Source organism: Schistocerca piceifrons, chromosome 1 (assembly GCF_021461385.2).
Source record: "Schistocerca piceifrons isolate TAMUIC-IGC-003096 chromosome 1, iqSchPice1.1, whole genome shotgun sequence".
Lineage (NCBI taxonomy): Eukaryota > Metazoa > Arthropoda > Insecta > Orthoptera > Acrididae > Schistocerca > Schistocerca piceifrons.
In genome coordinates this window covers 178,499,981-178,519,400 of record NC_060138.1, presented here as the reverse complement: position 1 = coordinate 178,519,400, position 19,420 = coordinate 178,499,981, and the positions used below count along the sequence as shown (strand labels likewise).

The following is a 19,420-nucleotide window of genomic DNA, read 5'->3' as shown; positions in this document are numbered from 1 at the left end:
AACTGCAATACAGCGAGCGCCAATACTGCCAGCTAAATAAAAGATTCTAACTACCGAGGCACTAACTACTAATAGGCATATAGTTAGCAAATGAAACATTTAAATAGAGAATAAACAATATATATATATATATATATATATATATATGAGGGGGAGGGGGGGGGGGAGAGAGAGATCCTAGAGTTTTGAGATTTAATATGAGCGGACAATCTGGACGTGTGTCTGTCAGAAAAAGGAAATTTGTCAAAATAGATATCAAGCTATTTTGAGACACGTCCAGATCGTCCGCTCATATTAACATCTCAGAACTCTGGCATCTCTCTCCCCAAATCCACCACTGGTGGCGGCTCATCTCCAACTGCCCAACGCCATGCGCTCTTCACATCCAACTGTCCAACACTACACTAGCGAACAATCCAACAATGAGTCCAACCAGTCACAGACTGCACACAGCGCAGCCAGCGATTTTCATACAGAGCGCTACGTGGCGTCACCAACATAAAAGGATTAACAGGCTACTTACCACTATGCTAGTCGAATGTTCATTTACTACTGTCGTGAGAATCTACAGAAAGAGGTAGAGGGACAGTGAAGCTACCACTAGGCGCTAAATGGTCGCACGTCCACGATTCTTCACAGAACGTGGGGTTCGGAGGCTTGTCTGTTCTGTAAAGGAGGATGGATGGTGATCTGTGGCATCTCTGGCGGAAGAGCACAATGCTGGTGTATGCGCAAGTGTTTCGGAGCACACTGTTGTCGTACATTACTGAACATGGAACTCCGCAGCAGACCAGACCTACGTGTCCATACGTTGACCCAACGACATAGTCAATTACGACTGCAGTGGGCAAGGGAGCATCGGGATCCGACCGTCGATCAATGGAAACGTGTCAGCTCTTCGAGTGAATCAAACATTTTGCACACTAGATTACTGGTCTTCGTACATCCGTATTTAAATTGGATGTTGGTGGGACAACAGCTGGTATAATTTTTTTTTTTTTTGAAAGTGGAACTCCTCCAGCTGTATTTAAGATTTCATATTTATTTGGCTACTAGTTTCGACGTTGCGTCAACGTCATCTTCAGGCCCGTGCACTTTGATGATATCAATTGTGTGTGGCTGAGTACTAGAAGTCTGCGGTGAGACCAATACTAGTGTCACTAGTTACTGCCCGCCATCCATGTGGGGCACGTATTGGTCTCATCGCCGACTTCTAGTACTCAGTCACACACAATTGAAATCATCAAAGTGTACGGGCCTGAAGATCACGTTGACGCAACGCCGAAACTAGTAGCCAAATAAATATGAAACATTAAATACACCTGGAGGGGTTTCATTTTCAATAAGAAAGGAATGCTGGTCGTCTCCACAAACGCCATCATCGAGGTGAACGGCACCTCGAAACGTGCGGCGCGTCAGGAACGCAGGCAGTTGGGAGCAGTATTATACTATGGGAGACATCCTCCTGCGCTTGCATGGGATTTGCGATAGTAATCGAAGACACGCTGACAGCAGATAACCACCTAAATCCCTTCATGCATTATGTCTTGTCCGATGACGATGCCATCTTTCAGCAGTCTAATCGTCCGTGTCTCGGGGGGCAGAAACCGTGCTACAGTGGTTTGATTGGTTTGAGTAGCATTATGGTGAACTCGTGTTTATGCCTCGGTGAACAAAATCGCCTGATGTAAATCGCATGGAACCCATCTGGATCGCTGTCGCGCGCCATCACCGCGTACGCAAATCAGCGGCCCGTTATTTACGCGAATTAGATGACATGTGCGTAGACATCTAATGCCACATATCTCCAAAAAGCAACCAACGAGCTGTTGGATCCCTGATACGCAGAATCCGTTATGTATTACGCCTCAAAGACGGACCCAAACAAGTTATTACGCAGTTGCTCATAATGTTTTGGCTTATCACTGTACATTATTGGCTTGTACATCACATCACGTAACAGGGACTCAAGAGTGACAATGTCCATACAGCAGTAAAATCCGTATCAATATTGGGAAAATTTCCTGCACTTTTTTCCATAATATTCGAATAGTAGCATATTATGGGTGTAAAGCGATATTTGTTGATAGTTTATTTTTGAATTAACTTTCCGACAAATGGGAGAGGGGAATAGGCGTGGGGGGTGGGGGAGGATTTGGTGGGTACATGTGACGGTATTTAAGCACTTCTTCGTTAATTTTAGAGGTAGCCATCGATAGAGAAATTGGTAAGAATTCGCGTTACTTTACTGGGCATGTTGCTTCTGAAGGTAATACTCCGCTGCTTACCAACGACCTCGGAACAAGTATATCAGTATCAGGTTAACGCTGAGGGCCGTAACAATCGCTTACCAGATGTTTCTGAGTAGCAACGGCCAGGGGAGGAAATGAGTAAATGCACCTGCATGCGGCTGAAGGGGAGGCCACAGATTTCTAACTGCATGTTGCGATATGAGTATAGCTGTGACAGAAAACGGACTTTCTTACCCCCAAAAACTTTTACGAACTATGTCGCATTATGTTTGACGATCGACATAGTCAAATATGTTCTTCACCAATTATGGGGATTAATACTGTAACGTCACAAATATAAACCTGAACAAATGTTGCGTATCGCACATTATTTCAAAAGAAGTTTCTATGATCCGTAAATTCCTTCCCTATTCCTCTACCGGCTTAAGTGTTGTGAGAGCTTTCGATATTACTGCAAAGGAACCAAGTTTCATATATATTAATTTGCAATGGTATTGAATGAATGATTTATTTGAAAAGTGTTCTTTTCTGAATAGCACCTTAGTTCGAAAAACAATAAACCATACTGTTTTACGAGCAACAGACGCTTTATCTACCTTCGGCTAAGCTGGCATGTACCGCTGTTTATCTCCTAGATGTATCATGAAAACTTCGGAAAGTAATGCTCTAAGCCTAACTAAAACTTGGGTACAGAGAGAAGAGCAAGACTTGTTTCTTGAACTCAGTTGTCACCGCACTTACAGCGAGCCTCTTTACTTCGCTGTCATTGCTTCCACAATCCGCAGATGAGCGAGTGTGGAAAACATTCATCGTCAGCAGCAGTACATTTGTGAGAATATTATGAGCTATTTTTATAAACAAAGAGTGACAAAAATGTGCTCTGCTTCCTGTGAACAGGTAGGTTATGTGTCAGCGAAAGATAAACAGAAACAAATGAGACAATGTTCGCCAGTTCAGAATAGCCTTGTCGAACTTATTTTAAACAATCTCCCGTTGCGGTGTGCTAAAATAAGGTTTTTCCTTTTTACACAGTCAGATGAGCAGGAATGTAAGAAGTTAACCTAATATGGACTTAAAACACGAGGAAACATGTTAAGGGTAAAAATCAAACTAAATACATTTTGCACCTCTAATATTTCTTTACTGTTAACCACTTTAGTTTAGAGACTGACGAGTGTTGAAGAAAGCGAACCTTGAAAATTAAAAATATTCGCAGCGACAACACAAAATGGTGACGGCAATTGTTACAATGTATTTTACATACACTGCGATAAAACTGCGTAAGATAGTTGAGAGTGGAGAAGTTGTAATGTAAATAGTATCCACTGTATTAAGTATGCGTTTCGAAACAAACGTCACATGGACCCTAATTGCTGACGCAAAACACGTTGTCACACAAATATGAATATTGTTTTTTTGCTCTATAAGACTCAGTATGCTATAACTTACACACAAGGATATAAATATAGTTTTAGGTCTTGTATATGCAATCATTCTACGCAGAAGCTACGGAAACACACATTATCATGACCGAAGGAAACTTGTTTTTTTTTTCTGATAAGACAGACACATGGACCAGTAGTTCGTATATATATATATATATATATATATATATATATATATTCATGGCACTAAACCACTCGAATTGAAGTGTAAGGTGGATCCATATTCAAGCAGCAGTAGTCGTCACATATACGAAGTATTTCTCAACGAGTAATTATTAGGTTGTCTACATTAATCTCGTCGATGTAGCAATAGTGCATTACCAAAAGGAGTTAGACAAAGTTACTTTTCGATGCGATATGATTCCTTTCTTCAGCGCTAAAGCGGTAGTGTAAGTACAATATCAGTTGGCTGTCAATGGGAAGGATATGTGAAACTCCATCCTCTTCTTAACTGTGAACAATGTAGTCAGTGGACTTTTATTTGTTACAACTGTATTTACATTAGGTGACGTAGACGACAATGTTGCGCCCATATTACGAATATCTTTTGGTCCGATTACAATCTCAGTTTCACGTTACAGCTTTCATGAGACTTGCTAGGTTTCAATTTCTGATACTCTAAATAAAATTTGTAATAGTAATAAAAGTGAAAGTTCAAACTGATTGCTCAGCCTCCACCTGAAAAATATTTCGGGTGCTTGAAAAGCAATAGTTAAAACACGCTAATATGTAGGACGCATGCACTGAAAAAACATCAATGTAAAGGTTGTTGGGACAACGCATGAAAAATATGAAACAAGACTGACAATAAATGTCAGTTAGGGAACAGAACGAAAGAATCGAACCAGAACAGAATAGTATCACAATGGTTTGACATTTGACAGTATCTTTTCTACTGTGAACACAGCGCACAGCCCTAACGGTACCATTCCGATGAACACGTGGCGGTTCCGCTGATGGGGTAGGGGGAGGGGGTGGTTCCGAATATGTGCCCCCACCACTCACCCCCTGCCTGACACTACACATTGTGTCCTGCTGGCGCCCAGTCTGTGTGTGGACACTGAGGACTTCGTACGCCGGCTGCTGCAGAGACGGAGAGAGCTGCCAGATACTCAAGGTAAGCAGATGCTGCTGGTCTTATCTACATTCTGAGTGCTGCTAACAGTCGACTGGTAGTGCAGAATACTGTACAGAGTAGAAATTTTCTGAGACTTTTTTTTCCCTACTGGAACTGCGCACCACATGGCTGCTAGCCTTCGGTTATAGTGCAGTCACAGTTCATCGCATTCCTAAAATGTCGCAAAACATTTTTCTTAATATTAAACTCATTCTTTTTCATTCCGTGGCCAACAACTACGGCACGAATGATAATTATGCGCTAATATTGTACGGAATTATGACTGTAGGTAGTCCTAGCCAATGTTTTTATGATGCGTTCACGCTCTTGATATTTAATGAAATCCTTTTCGTAACGAATATCTCTGTATCCGATACTGTCGACATTCCCTTTTTTTACGATTATGTTCTTCAAGATGAACGAGAAAAGAAAATTCGTTGAGTTTTTCATTTTATATAATTCCTGGCATAGTAACTGTATGTCTTTCTCTGTGAAATGAAACATTTTGGTATGCGATAATCACTCGTAAATATCTATTGGAAACTGCAATTTCACGGCGCTCATATTTACGTTCACCTCGTGACCTTCACCTAAATTGTATTTTTCATATTTGTTTTACTGTAATTGATATATTTATTGTTCACAAATATCCTGCCCCCCTCATATTTGCGGACGTGGCTAGTAACTAGCTTCTGGGTGTTATGTATGGTTTCATTTGTATTTAGCGTTTTCTAGTTGGCATCTTGTAATTACGCACGTGATATAGTTTGAACAGCGGAGGCATTCTGTATAACAGCTGGATTTACTTAGGGTTCTGCGAACTACTTATTCTAGCTATTACGTGTCTGTATGCAAGTACTAAACGTTGTTATCTGGTGGGATGTTAAGAATTCGTTACTTGTTGCAGGACACGATGGACAGCTGGACGCTGGAACAGAAGCGTGTGGAGATGCGACGGCGCAGCGCGCAGCTGGAGAGAGAGAGACGAAGGCTGCTGCGGATAGCCATCTATAACAGCTTCATGCAGAAGGCGGAGCAGTACGGGATACTCGACGACTATCCGGATGGTCATGAAGAGGTCCTTGGTCCTGGTCAAGGAAATGCAGAAGTAGTCCAGGCGGGGGGCTTGCAAGCTCTGTGGCGCCATCTGGAGCTCGACGATGACGACGACGACGACTGGGAGGACGAGTCGGAGGAAGGCAGCAGCTCAGACGAGTGGACGGACTGCAGCTCCTCCTCATCTGGAGGCGGCAGCACCACCGGCTCTGACGAAGGGGAGCTCTCGGACGGTTCGTCTTGTGGATCTCACGAGGAGCTCGTGACAGATGAGGAGGCAGACCACATCGCAGAGGACAGCCAAGTTTTCGAGGAGGAGACATCTCAGTGTTCGCCAAGCCAGCCACCAGAGAAGCGGATATCGGATGAGCGCACGGACTGCAGCCGCCCAACGAGGGACGAGTCGTCTTGTGGCGACGAATCGGACGACGGCTCCAGACACTGAGAAGCGGTACGGGGCGCACAGAAGGTGAGCAACAGCTACTGCTTCAGCTTTACCGTAGCCTAACTTTCAAACACGTATCTACATTATTCGTTCGAGACATTAATTTCAAAAATAGTTTTCTGTACATGGAGATATCCGGATGCCGACATCAGAAATGTTACTTTGCTGCTAAGTGCTAGCGCTGAATATCCACGGTTATATATGCAGATGATAGTAATTAATTTTTTTTGGTCAGAATTTAAAGAATCGTGTTGATATAAGTACATTTTTCTCGTCAAATTATGGGACTTGCAGCCGTGACCTCGAATCCATGTAACGGCAACGAGCGTCAGTAGTTAGGGTAGCTGAAGAATTTAGGTCTGGCTGCATTCTGGGATTTTTGCAAGACACAGGTTCAGCGATTGGACATTTCCATCTTTTTATTTTGGGAGCGTCAGCCTTACCTGCGGGTAAACTCTGTTTTGGCGCGACCTTTCCTTCCTTACTTTCTGTGAAGTATGTTCGGATTAACTCCCTGATCACTGGCTACCTGCGCAGTATTATTTATGTAGTTTCTGCAACCCTTTGGGAACGCACCGTACTGGTTGAGTGTCGAGCTAACGACGGCATCATAGTGAACATTATAGACAGTGCGTTGGTAAACTCAACACTATGGGCATAAATCCGTTAAACCGAAATTGCTACCTATCAAAAGAACAGAAAAACTTAAAACGTGGATTATGCAGAAATTTGTTATGGTTCTGAGGGAAAGGAGGAAATAAACAAAACGTGCGTAAAAATATGTAATCTCACACCTGACGCAGTCTGGAACTTGAAATTTGTTAAGACAAAGGCGTGCGGTTTAGCAATACAGTATAATTAGTCTTTTTTTAACTCCACGAGGGACATACTTGAAATTTCACAGCGACGTTTCTAAGCTGAGGGTGGATGAAAAAGCTAAACGCGAGCGCACCGTGAAAACTGCGGCAAACAGAACGGGTTAAAGTACTTCGCAGCACGAACGAGGGTCAAAAACTTGCGACTGCGTATAAGGAACTTGCTGTCAGCTTATTTCTGATCAACGCGTACCCTATGTGTACAGGCTGTGCACTACATTAGTAATCTTTTTTATCTTCTTTCAGTCAGTGCTCGACTTATATGTGTAAATAGTGAAATATCAGTCTTTAAAACTTTCATTGTGAATGAATGTCACGTATTTCATTACATTCCATTCACGTAATGCTGTCATTCTATTTGCATTCAACAACAATGTCACCGAAATTTCATGCTCAGTCCTTGTGTCTGTTACGGAGAACCATTGAAGGATATTTCTTCGTTTTACATGTCGGGCCTTTATCCTACTACCACAATTTCTTAATAACATAGGAGATTAAAAAAAGTTATCGGCTATCATAAATTACGGAAATGTTATTGATGCAGTAAACTGCAAGCTCAATTCCACTATCAGAAGCCATTCAAGTATCCAGCCAGCTTTACGTTAATAGTCTTTATAAATGTGCTTCGTTTAGATAAGATAATGTAACTATGCATTCCACTGATGATTACTACGACTGTCAAAACACACACACACACACTCATTAATTTACTCTGTTGATGATGGCGCTGTGTAGATGCTCACTTCACAAGCGCTCCTGGTTCTTTAGAGTTTCTCACACACTGCTTTTGAAGTACGTTCTTCGCACAAGTTTCTTATTTTACTAGAATACTGCTCTCTTATAGTGCCCACAAAACAAATTCTCTCTTTGTTCTATTATCTTGCACTAATGTTCTCTCTCTCTCTCTGATATGTTTCAGATTCCTACAACATCTTTGTACTCTTGCTGCTTGATTATGGAAGGATCACAGAAGACGACTGGCATGACTGTTCAGTGACAAAGCTGTAGTGCAATCATACTTACTGTATACACGTTGACAGCGTATACACACAGTGACATTTATCAAAGGAGCGTGGTTATACAACATAAAGTGCATGTACATTGTTATTTGTTACTTATTTTTTACCGTTTTGTAGCTTGTGTTAACTCAGTAATAAAAATTATTTATCTAATCTATGTTTTATTTGAAAGACTGTGTCCTTGTTCACTCTTTGTTTTCCTATAATTGAATTTTCTACTTACCAAATAAATGTTGTTAGAATGTGGTGTTGCCAAAATATTCTATCGCAATAGAGCCTGCCAGTATTTTCAATGTCATTTTACATGTAATTTGGCTCATAATAACACCCACATTAGTGCTTTGCAGTTAATGTCTGATGATTTTCTCCCTCCCAATAATAAATGCACTGGAAAAATAACATGAACTATACAATTTTTGTTTGAACTGTAAGTGAAGTTGCATCGCCACATTCTTCAAGTTTGATACTGTATATCAATTAAAATAGTGTTTAGTATTCTGACCTGACAGCATTTTACAATGCGTCTGGGACCAAGGAACACAGGCATCTACTGAAATTTTAACTCGTTACAGTATGTATGTGTTTGCATTAAACTCTTGGGAAAGTGATGTGTTAAGGACATCGAAAATTCTATGAATTTGTTCGTCAACAGCTTCAGTTTTCTGCCAGAGAACAGCTGACAGTTTCCACAGTAATTAACATATTTCAGTGCATTCACTTATCTACGATTTAAAAGGAATGTGCCCATATCGTAATACTCAAAAGTATTTAAAACGCTCACAAAATGCATGTTGCAATGTCATAACGCGTGTGAAGTGCATTATTAAAACTGCTCTATCTATTATTCAGAGAGTGAGAACATCTGCAGAAAATTTGCCCGCAACCCACGAGTTTTTAATGTGTGTAAAAATCAATTTATTTTCAAGTTTAACATGAGATACAATTTTTGAATGAGTAGGTAGCAAACTTTTGGCATATTATCTTGTTGTATCAAAGCATATTCTTGCTAATTAACAGAGCACATTAAAGGTGTTATATATCAAAACTTAAATGTTCTATGTCATGTGAGTTTCGAAATGTGTTTTTGCAGAGTAAAAAAAAAATCAAATCAATTCTTGCTGACGCAGAAATATTTGCAATAAATGATGGAAATCGTCGTTGCAGTAATATCTGAACAGGTAATGAACTGGTCCTTACAGCAAACAAATTACCAACACATTGCGCATTCAGATTTCTCAACATAGATTACATTATTGCAAATTGCTCATTATTAATTTGTTAAATATTTAAAAGATAACAAAACGGTTACCTCTACGGTACAGTGAGCTATAAGCATGACTTAAATTTTGGTACAGGTTGCAGATTAATGTTTAAATCTTACAAACATTTGTACACGAGTGTCTATCTTTTTACAACTTTATAGCACTCAAACACACACACACATAATTCTATAAATGCTATAGTTTTTCATTTGTCATTTATTTTCGGTATCCCATGAATTATTCTTATTCTAAGCTTTCACCAATTTATGCTGTGGAGTGCTATTTCTGTGAAGTATTGAAATATTTTGTAGACTGCAGTATGTGGACAAATTGTACAGGTAACATTAATGAAAGTCAAGACCAAACACGTTACGCTTTATTGTAAGGCATCTTTAGTTTTCACATTAACAACATTTTTCTCCTACAATTTTGTTTGCTGGGGTCGTGAACAGTTCGTATGGCGCCGTTACTACTAGAAACAGTGTTAATTCTTATCGTTACTCGTGGATTTTTGTTGTTTACGTAATGCTTCCTGTTCTTCCACGTGTATGGGTTAGATTTTAGCACACGGCACTCCCACTACGCTAAATATACTCACGTTTCTACGTTGTGAAGAACCATTGCCATCTCGCCATTTCGTGTGTTTTGTTTTACTATTGCGTGTTGCGTTCGCCTTTAGTTTGATCTGGTCGTGGTGAAAGTGTCTGCTATCGCTTGTGTGTGTGTAAATTTTTATTTTACTATGCTACAGTGATGGTTGACCTAGGACGAGTGGATATTTCCTAGCTTGTGATATTAATTTGTGGTGTCTATGGGGTTGTTCTTTCTCTGCAAAATGATTTATTAGTTTAAATATCGTCTGGTTGCTGATGTTTGTCTGGTCATTATTTATGTGTTCCTTCTCTATTATTGCTTTTTGAATTTAGATATTTCTTGTTGGTTTGGAAATCGTTTATCACATAATCTCACTATTTTCATGCCCTTTTCTATTGGGGTAGGGTGGTGGTTTTCTTGCTGAAGATGTTCTGAAAATATTGAGTGGCTAGTGTCGTATTTCCATGCTCTTTTGTGTTTCTTATGCCATGTTATAAAACTTCTGCCTGTCTAAGTATAAAGCATCATAAACTGTTACATTGCATTTAGTAAATGCCAGATTTGTAGTGCATGTCCTCTTTTAGACATTTCTGTAGAGAGTTATTTTTTTGGTATACTACTTTTATTTCATGTTGCTTGAGGATGTTCACAATTCTGTGTGTCTGCTTGTTACTGTATGTGAGTGTATACCAGCTTGTCTGTTAAATTTCTGTGCTGTGCCCATGATGGGTAGTGGTGTGTGTTTGTCGTGGACCTCTGGATTTTGTGTTTTGCTTTTTTTTATTTCCATCTGTTCTGGACTTTTGTACACTTTTGTTACTAGTAATTGCTGATGTCCATTGTTTTTTGCTACCAGAATAATTATGCCCATCTCTTTATTATAGTTTTTGTTGTCAAGTGGTACTACATTTATTCTGTGGATCATATATCTGAGAGAAGATTCCTTTTGGGCCTCGGGTGGTTAGATGATTGACGTAATAGTGAGTCTGTTACGTTTTTCCTGTAAATGCTGAATGAGTGTTTATTGGATGTATATTTAGGAAGTTTAATTGGCCTCCTTGTTTAGTCTCTAAGGTGAACTTTATGTTCTTGTGTAATGTGTGTATCCCTGCATGCAGCTGTTCTATTTTATTTTCTGGTGCATCTACCAAGCAGAGGACGTCATCCTTGTACCACCACAAATACAGTCTAGTATATCTCTAGTAACAAAAGTGAACAGAAGATACAAGAAAAAAATCACGCAAATTCAGAGACCTCCAACACACGAAACACACACAGATCATTATCACCACCACTACAATGCCAGGGCACAACAAAGAAACTCATCATACTAGCTGGTACACAGTCACATCTAGAAAGAAACTGACACATATTTGGAACATCCTCAAGAAACAAGGAATCAAAATAGTACATCAAAACAATAGCTCTATAGCGTCGTACGTAAAAAAGAAAGATCACACTGACAAGTACCAAAAACCTGGCATTCGCCATCTCCAGTGTTAACTGCTGTAATTCTCTGTACTTAGGACAGACAATGAGAATTTTTGAAATAACGTATAAGAAACGCAAGCACGGAAATGTGGCGCAGCCATACAACATTTGCAGAACACCTCGTGTAAGGAAACCAACACCCTACAACAATACAAGAGGCCATGAAAGGGGTAAGTTTCAGTAAAAAGAAACATTTCCTAAACCTGCAAGAGACTTCCAAATTCAAAACGCAATAACACAGAGGAAAAATATATTAATTGATCAAACAGTCATCAGCAACCAGACGTTATTTAAACTAATAAAACACACTGTAGAGGAAAAACAACTCCGCTGGACACCACAAAATAATATCACAAAGTAGGCAATATCCCCTCCCTAAGTCACGCACTACTCTACCATGGTGAGGCGGTGAAGCAGTAATTCACACACACGGAATTTAGGATAAATTAGCTTCCTTTACACACACACACACACACACACACACACTGAGGAACAGGCGACGTTTCCACCAATAACAAACCAAACAAATGACGAACGCATCCTGCAGTAGCAAAACAAAATATACGAAATGGCGAGAATGGGCCGTCCAAGGTTCATGGATTGTTGCTGAACAAACCAAACAAAACCAGAACAAATTTTCTTTTGGAAGCGACAGTTGATTCTGGATATTAATATCCTTGCCAGTGGGTTTTTCACGTAGAAGAGTAGAATTTCCTACATCATCTGTTAGGGTTCTGCTCATTTTACCATTTCGTACTACAAAATTATATTCTATACATACCCTGTAATAAGATGCAAAGGATGGAACACAGCATAACAGTTCTCATACATGTTCCGCACACTGCAGCACGTTGCAAAATATTTCTAGGTTATCACACATACTCAAGCATAAGTACATTAAATATAGCGTTCCAGAATTTTTGATTAATGCAGCTGAAGTGCAAAAGTGACGATAGCAAATATATAAACACAATGATGTTTAAGGAAGGCTGTTTTTATGATCGTTAAAAGAGAAATGTTATGAGGGGGTTTGCTGCTTGCTGTAGGACCATAAATAACGGACACAGGCCCAAAAGTTTCGAAAACGGTAGTGCAACCGAAGATGCTGGTCAGAAAGAAGAGCTATCGAGCAATCGTAGAGAAACCAGCAGCTCTTCAGCATTACTAATCCAGTACTTGGCAGGATTGAAGTTAATTGTTACTTCAGGAGAGCTTGTAAGCCTGGCACATGGAAGTTCTTTCTCAGACCTGATAAGCGCTTATACTCTATTAAACAAAATTCGGCGCATACACCCATAATCTGCATAACAGATCATCATTTTTACAACACAACCTAAAAGAACGCGGAGTGAACACAAATTCATGGTCTGGCGCATTCGAAGTAGACAGCGTTCATGCACAATGACTACACACAGTGGGATCTACAGTAAAACTACGGGATAATAATCCCTATCTTCAGATATCAAAGGCGGTTCATCAAGGTAACAGCTTACAGGAAAGGCTGCATCCTGACTGATAGAGTGTGGCCTTTGAATTTATTCGTAAGAACTAATAATCTTAAAAAAATGGAGAATGGGTATAAGTGTTAGAATTCACTAAGTGGGGAATAGTGTTACGAAACACGCTAAACTAGTATTTACTCGTTTTTCGGCGAGCAACTAGCACGTGTTTGCATTCTGTGGGCACATGGTCGGCTAGATTGAAGACAATGGCCCACAGAAAAGTCAGTCCCGCAAATATCATTGCACACACTACTGCGCAAGCAAAATAATGCACAAAAACGGAGACACATTAGCCAGTTTTTAGGTGCAGCCGTTGACTGGAGATCGAAGACAATACAGGAAAGCTACCTCATTTGAGGTGGAAATCCACGTAAAGAAAAATCAACAAATACGAAAGCAGATTTCAGCAACCGACTGTACCGAATGTACTTAATTAAATGGGTGAACAGTATCTGAAGAAAACAGCTCTGCATGCAAGGTTACTAATACGTGCTTACCCTCGAGTCATTACAAACCACAAAAACACCCTAACTAACGAAATGCGGCTTGCGGAGGAAGACAGACATCAGTGTCTCTACATTTCAAAAACTCTTTTGTACTTTTAATAACATTCTACTCGCAGTCATACAATGACTAAAACGTAAATAACGGTAAAAAACACGCTATCACATTTTTGCAGTTCATGGTTTGTAACTGAGGTTCACGGGCTTTAAAAATACCGTCAGTTCTGAATGATCATTAAAAATTATCGAATGATAGATATTGTATTACGATGCTGAAATTCTATACTATCATGTGAGGGAAAATCAGATTTTTTAACCCAATAATATCTTGAAAATCGTTTGAGAAACGTTGGGGAACCAAACAGTGAAGTATGAGGATGAAGGCTAAGTCGTTCAAAAGGAGAAGAGGAATCCCGTCAATCAATAGACGCTAGAGGCACGGAGTCGATATTGTGAGTAAATCAGTAACTATTGTTAGAAAAGTGCGTGGGATATTTTTTTAAGTGTCGTCCGAAGCACATGAAGTCTGTTTGCTATAAGTCTCACATTTTAGATACGGAATACGAGCGCTCTTCTTTTTTTCCAAACAAGTTCCTCCTTTCAGTGCCATAATGCCTTAGCTCTCCTCGATTACTGCTAGCAGGGATCCGCTAAGATAAATGGAGAAGTACATGAGCTTTTAATTTAAAAGATACACAGTAAAATATGTTTCATCCAATAGCACCGACATTAGTTTGCCTTTATTTTAGACCACATCAAGGCAATGTGAGGATGATTTTTATTAACACCCAATGACCAACACACTCACCTTTCTTTGCCCCATTACTAAGAATTCTAGAAAGAAGCAAATATATAAATGAAAAACACACGAACATGGATTTTGTACAGTATTGATATTTTTAGTTTACCTGTTTGGGGCTTAAAAGACCATCGTCGGACTATCATTATCAAAGACTGGTGAACAACTTTGTAAGATGTTACACAAAGGAAGTTTTATACAATAACAGAGAAATAGGACCAGAACTTTTTCTTTGTCGCAATAAATGGTTGGAATTCCTCTATAAATTGCATTAATAAATATCCTTTATTTATCGGTGGTGACTCGTTCCCGATATTCTGTCAATTCTCAAACAATCCATCTTCGTAAGACCTTTAATACAGTCAAGAATGCATCAAGTACAGTTTGAGAATGAACACACGGTTCGAAACTAGTCAGCATCAATACATCAGTCCGGAACCGCGCGACTGAACGGCCGTAGGTTCGAATCCTGCCTCGGGCACGGATGTGTGTGATGTCCTTAGGTTAGTTAGGTTTAAGTAGTTCTAAGTTCTAGGGAACTGATGATCTCAGATGTTAAGTCCCATAGTGCTCAGAGCCATTTGAACTATTTAGCATCAATACATAAAGGCTACATCCTAATGCAACTTACTTTGGAATTCAAATCATTTATTTCAACACAGTAAATGTTTCCTTTGACAATACAATTGTAATATGAATGAAACTACTTAGGCTAAACTGCAAATAAATGTGAAAGCGGCAAACCCGAAAATATTAGGACCAAACATTGAGAAAACTGTGTGTATGTATGGCGATGTGACACAATGAGAGGAGATCAATATGAGAAAAATTAAGTCGTACTGCACCTGAATCTAAATTTTCAACTGCTGAAAGCACTACATGAACGGCGGCTTTACTACTTGAATACATTTATTGACACTTACTAAGAAACAACGGACACTTGCTAGGAAACAACGGACACGTGCCACAGAATATCGTACAAATAATAGTGAAAAGATATATAGAGAGCGCGACATGTTAACTGCAGTGAAGCCTGTGCAGATTCACACTGTATGCCTTCGATAGTTTATGCAGTACGGTGTTATACGAAGGTTGTTGTGGAGCCAATACGTGCAACATTCTATAATGTAAGGCAACATGTCCGCATGACATCATTTGAGTGTGTACGATCGTGGAAGAGCAGCTGAATGGCCCGAAACCGGGCAAAGTGTCGCTAATGTGACCATGGTAATGGATGTGTCTAGAAGTGTCATCTCGTGATTAAAACAAGGCCACTGAAGGTGGAAATGCTAAGTGAAAGAATGCTGGTGGTTTTAGACGGGCCATCACACAGCACGAATATCGATAGTACCCTTATTGACAAAAAGGAACAGAATCTCATCTCACTGCTGGACAGATTGCTACAGACTTGCGACCACTACCAGTACTTGTGTGTTTGGCAGAATCTTTTTGTGTCGGTTAAATCAGTCTGGTCTGTATTCTTAGAATCTAGTTAAATGCATCCCAATTTAACCACACCATCGAGAGAAAGAATTAGTTGGTGTAGGGAGCACTTTGGTTGGTGTCACCAACAGTGGTCCAGGGTAAAATACTTTGATGAAATCCGCTCACGGTGACAAGTGATTCTGGTCCCAAGCTAGTGTGAGAGAGAGGGGAGCGTGATACACACCACACAATGTGGTGTGCACAGTTCTTATGCCCAGTGGCCATACACCTTTTGCGTATCTTCGCAAGACGTACCGTTGAGTAGCAGCAGTGTTGCAGGGAGATTATTTTGGATCATGTCCGTCTGTTTAGGGTTGCGGTAGGTCCGACTTTCTGTGTATCGGCGATAATGCCCGCCGACTCGAGGCCACTGAGGTGCTGGACACAATGGAAAGCGAAGATACTGAAATTGTGCAATAGCCTGCTTACTCCTCAGACTTAAATCCCAGTGCATGCCTGAAATACTCTTGGCATACCTGTTTCTCAACTAACATTCCCTTTCCCGAACCGAGAAAAGGCTGAAAACCATCTTGAGGTAGGAGTGGGACAATATCCCCCAAGGACTCCTCAACAGTTTGGTAGCCCGAGTGGGGCGTATGCCTTACTGAGAGGCCTGTAACGACTATCGTGTTGGGAGCCTGACCTGTGTCAAACATGGGCCTTGTTTTGTCTGTTGTCCTGCTTACCTACGCAGTGAAATCGGTACCATTTCTCGTTGTAAATGTACCACTCCACCCCTGTTACCTATGTAGAGCGTTTCATTTCGTCCATCAATGCCTGTGATTATTCTTGTCTAATAACGTCTCCGTTTCTTAGCAATTTTCAAGCCGTGCGTAAAGAATTCTCTTATCATGAGAAACCAAATACTCTAGAATTGGTTGCAGTGGCTACTTACAGACCACAGAGGCTCAATAAAATAGAAATCTGGTGACTTTAATGACCAAAAAGAGATGTGACAATTCGTCCGCGTGCTCACAAAACCATTAGTTGACGAAGTGAGCTTTTTGAATAGCGTCCTTGGCGTTTTGTATCACACCATCAAAACTGGGGAACAAACGCTTGGTGAGCCAAAATGATCACATAATCCTTCTCTGTAATGCGACCTTGGGAAGTACCAATGGAGCCCTTAGAATACTACAATATGGCTGCCCAAATCATCACGAAACTCATGTCATATTTCTCTTATTGGACGTAGAGCCAGCAACAAGTTGGAAACAGTGTGCAACAAGACTCATCCGACCAAATATCTTTCTTTCATTGCCCCATAGTCTACGTGTTATAGCTTTGTCAACACCCTTCCCGTTACGGGTATTCGCATCACCAGTAAGTGACTTTGGAAATCCAGCTGGTGCTGCAGTTCATGTGCTGTTTTGGTGCTGACAGGGTTCGCGAGTGCGATTTCCAGTTCTGCAATGACTTTTGCAGCTGTAATGCACTTATTTTGCGCCACAGTTCTCTCAGATAACCACCTGTCACAATGACTCAGTATAAAATTACGTTCGCGTTGCGGCTTGGCGGATGATGATTCTCCGCTTACGGCGTACGCTGTATAAATCTTCGATATGGTGCGTCTCGAAACACCAAACCCTTCGACTACCTCGGTTACGGAAATACTCACCATAAAAGAACGAACAATTTGCTTATGTTCGATTTCACTGAGATCCGACGTAAATCCCGCACAACTAGACGGAACATGTTCTGACCACGACTGAGACTTGCATCGTATTGAGGACGTCGCACAGGTATCGTTCCTTGTCAAATATAACAGCGAAACCTGCGTCTGCATTTCGGTTCGAGCATTTATTTCTTACAACCTCTGTATGTTTTCCATCGGCTTTCATTACAACATAATTCACATGTAGGACCCAATTCATATCGTTTAGTCGTTATACCTCTAGATATTTAAACGATTTCATGGGAACGTGAAATAAATTATGTGTTAATGGAATATTTATCACGCCTCTAATTTGCAGGGCAACGGCCTTGCCGCGGTGGATACACCGGTTCCCTTGAGATCACTGAAGTTAAGCGCTGTCGGTCGTGGCCGGCACTTGGATGGGTGACCATCCAGGCCACCATGCGCTGTTGCCATTTTTCGGGGTGCACTCAGCCTCGTGATGCCAATTGCGGAGATGCGACCGAATAGTAGCGGCTCCGGTCGCAGAAGACCATCATAACGACCGGGAGAGCGGTGTGCTGACCACATGCCCCTCCTATCCGCATCCTCGACTAAGGATGACACGGCGGTCGAATGGTCCCGATGGGCCACTTGTGGCCTGATGACGGAGTGATCAGTGGGGTGCTGTCATAAAACCCCCTAGTGCCTGCTCAGTAAATACATTCCTTGTAAAGGTCTTGGTATTCCATTTTATCGAAATAGCATGTATATCCTTGCTATTTCATGCGTGGGTACATATGGGAAAGCCATCCTCATGGTGCTTTTGCCCATGCTTGAATGTCGGAGAATTGTCAGTAGTGCGGCATAATACCGTTTGAAACCTCTCCTGAACTAAACTGCTTCCCGTAGCTTGGTAGGAGACGGCTCTCTAAGAAAGTAGTACGAACTTTGAGAAAGACAAGGCTGTTGCTAAGGATGGTCAGTGCTGTGCAGGTTAAAGAAAATAACGTTCGTAGCGCTGCTGCCTAAGGTACCTGACTTGTCTCCCCGCAGTCACTTGTCTCTCGGCTCATACAGCCGTGTCACGAGCTCGCTTGCGACACCTGCAGCATATCTTCTGAAGTAAGAATTTCTCTGTCCATTAGTCTTACGCGCGACTGTAATCCGTCGGAGTTTCGCTTGGGTTCAACGTAGTGTCAAATACTGTGGGATAGAAAAAGAGAGTTATTACCGATAGACGTAATCCTAGTGTTGGGCTCTCTTATCATCCTAAATCATTTATGCATAAAATACAAATATATACGACTCTTTTCCTCGACCGTTTAAATTGCACGATCGTCTCTTATGGCCTGACAGTAGTTAACATCTTACACAGTAAAAAGCAGTCAGTTAATTCTGCTCCGTATCTTACAGTTAACTACACTCCTGGAAATGGAAAAAAGAACACATTGACACCGGTGTGTCAGACCCACCATACTTGCTCCGGACACTGCGAGAGGGCTGTACAAGCAATGATCACACGCACGGCACAGCGGACACACGAGGAGCCGCGGTGTTGGCCGTCGAATGGCGCTAGCTGCGCAGCATTTGTGCACCGCCGCCATCAGTGTCAGCCAGTTTGCCGTGGCATACGGAGCTCCATCGCAGTCTTTAACACTGGTAGCATGCCGCGACAGCGTGGACGTGAACCGTATGTGCAGTTGACGGACTTTGAGCGAGGGCGTATAGTGGGCATGCGGGAGGCCGGGTGGACGTACCGCCGAATTGCTCAACACGTGGGGCGTGAGGTCTTCACAGTACATCGATGTTGTCGCCAGTGGTCGGCGGAAGGTGCACGTGCCCGTCGACCTGGGACCGGACCGCAGCAACGCACGGATGCACGCCAAGACCGTAGGATCCTACGCAGTGCCGTAGGGGACCGCACCGCCACTTCCCAGCAAATTAGGGACACTGTTGC

At 41.3% G+C, this 19,420-nt stretch overlaps 1 pseudogene; it reads left to right on the top strand.

The window, feature by feature from the left end:
• Nucleotides 1-17,818: 17,818 nt before the first annotated feature.
• LOC124724038 lies at nt 17,819-17,936 on the top strand (annotated as a pseudogene).
• The last annotated feature ends 1,484 nt before the right edge of the window (nt 17,937-19,420 follow it).